Genomic DNA, 2,500 nt, shown 5'->3' with positions numbered 1-2,500 from the left:
CGTTTCCTTCTCACCTTCGTCTTTCCTGTGTTTTTCCCTTTCACACTCCAAATCCTTCCTCTATGTTCACCTCTTCTTCCCTTTCCTGTCTTTTCCTCTCCCATCTCTAATCCCCTCTAATGCTTTTCCGCTCCTCATTTAAATTTCTCACCTCTTTCTCCTCCTTTTTTCATAATTTATTCCCTTATTTTCTCCTCTGCGCTTCCTTCTTTCCCTGTCTAAGGACACTCTAAGACATGGGTGTCAAAGTCAAGGCCCGCGGCCCACGGATGAATGATCTTAGCCCCCGGGATGATATTTGATTAGTATTAGAACCGGCCCGCACGCCACAACCACCTGCTGGTGTTTTTCACGCACCAAAACTACATTACCCACAATGCAACGGCAGCCCACGAACTCATTGCAGCACCGCAAGTGGGCCGCCTCACCTTTCAGCACCCCCCCTCCCCAATAACGGCTAAACGTCAGGTGGACGATGAGCACAGGGTGTTTCAAGCTCGTTGGGAGGCAGAGCACATGATCACAAAGCTGTGTCTTTATCTTGATATTAAGGAACATGTTTTATTTTTTGTTGTTTCCCTGTTGAAAATGTTTTTCTTAGATAACTAAAGTCATAAGAAAATCTTGCTTTATTCATTTAATGTACAGGACAAGTTTGTTTTTGTCTGTTAAAAAAGGTTTTCACCTGAAATCACTGACAGAGCCGTACAAAAATATTGGATTATTCATTTAATTATGTAATAAAACACGGTACACTGTGTTAGGTCTTGGTCCAATATGTTATATACAATCATTTTAATATGTTTTAATAAACATTGAACCAGTCCGGCCCTCGGCTTGTAGGAAATTTGTTTTTTTGGCCCTCTGATGTATTTGACTTTGACATCCCTGATCTAAGATGTCAACTTTATCGTAATGTTGCGATGGTCTGAAACTGCAGGACTGTTTCCAGTTCATCCCTCTGATGTTCCCACATTTCACACACTGAAATAAATATGAACTTCTGTCAGCGTCCGTGAACCAGATACGTCTCCTGATATCAAAGATGGTGTGATTCCTCTCCCTTCATTAGAGAGATGCATCCCTCTGATGCCTCCAGTCCTACTTTGGCTTATTTTCTTACTTAACCTCCTCTAATCGCCGCTCTCGTCCTCTCTTTCCTCCCTTTTAGTGCAGAGGGAAAGAATTGGGATGAAAAGAAAGAGCAAAGTGAAGACCAGGGAGAGAAAGACAAAGATGAAGAAAAGCAGAGAAACGGAGAGATGGAGGGAGAGAAGGCTCTGTTTTTTTGTCTTTTCTCACGCCAGCATCGCACATTTGTCTGTGTTTTAATGTTTTTTCCGTGCACTCGACTCAAAAGCATCATTTTGATCATGGCCATTTCAACACCTCCACGTCCACGCTGACGTCCACCTGTGGGCTCTGAGACCACGTGACCCTCTGGAGGACGTTACAGGGTTCGTGCACATTTTCCATTTCTAAATTACAGACTTTATTAAGGATTGTTTGGTCATTATTAAGCATTAGTTGTACTGTAACTTAGTTCAGTAGGAAATGCTGCTACATTTTTAACACTGTTATCACTTATCGCTCCTTCTCACTTCTTTAGTTTGTACTTATTTTATTTAATATGCTGCTAAACTGCACGCTGCGTATTGTTGTATATTGTATAAACCTACGTTTTACCACAGTGTCTGTTGCACTCTGTCACATTTAGTTATTGTTTGATTTATTTTACGTTAGCTTTATTTTGATTTGATTTATGTTTTTATGCTTATTGTTACTTTGATCCTTTCCCATCTTTGCATTGAAACTGTTGCACAATCATTTCCCTCGGGATAAATAAAGCTTCTTGAATCTTGAATCTTGAATCTGAAAACCAATTGTTAGATGCTTATTATGTAAATAAATGGTTTTAAAATCCAACTTTTAACACGTATGGCCCTGGTTGTTAGTTGAGTGCGTCGTTTTTGCCTGTTTCTGTTTGTTGTCGCTGTGAATGTTTTGCCCTAGAGTATCCAGAGTACTGGGAATACCAATTGTTAGATGCTTATTATGTAAATAAATGGTTTTAAAATCAAACTTTTAACACGTATGTGAAATTCTGACTGTACGCCGTTACGTTTTCAAGAAATCACAAGACATTTTTACCCACGTGTGGTAGCTCATATCAGTGAATGAACTCCAAACGGAGACATTTTATTCAAGTTAAATGCTAAAAGAGTGAGATTAATAACTGTGTACTTGCCACCCATACACACAGTAACAGTAGGGATGTACTATTAACAGTAGTCATCGTCTTTTGTTAGAGAAATAGGATTTTTGGGTTGTTGTTTCGGATATCTCACCCTGAGGTATTTAAGTTTTTTTGTTGTTTTTCGGTCTAAATAAATTTGTATTTACAATTTAACCTTTTTGGAGTCGGAGAGAACAATACTTTAAATAAATAAATAAAAATAATTCACTAATAAAAGGTAGGAAAGCTTGTTTTCATTTGTAT

The 2,500-nt window shown here is 38.8% G+C and overlaps 1 protein-coding gene across 3 annotated transcripts in view; it reads right to left on the bottom strand.

Annotated features, from left to right (window-relative positions):
• Positions 1-2,500, bottom strand: part of glra1 (glycine receptor, alpha 1) — a gene marked incomplete at both ends in the record, with an annotated part of 138,805 nt that overhangs the window by 38,058 nt on the left and 98,247 nt on the right. The gene's annotated exons all lie outside the window — the stretch shown is intronic.

The sequence above is a fragment of the Echiichthys vipera genome, assembly GCF_963691815.1.
Source record: "Echiichthys vipera genome assembly, chromosome: 6".
Taxonomy (NCBI): domain Eukaryota; kingdom Metazoa; phylum Chordata; class Actinopteri; order Perciformes; family Trachinidae; genus Echiichthys; species Echiichthys vipera.
Note: the sequence above shows the minus strand (reverse complement) of the source record. Positions and strands in the feature narration are given on the sequence as shown.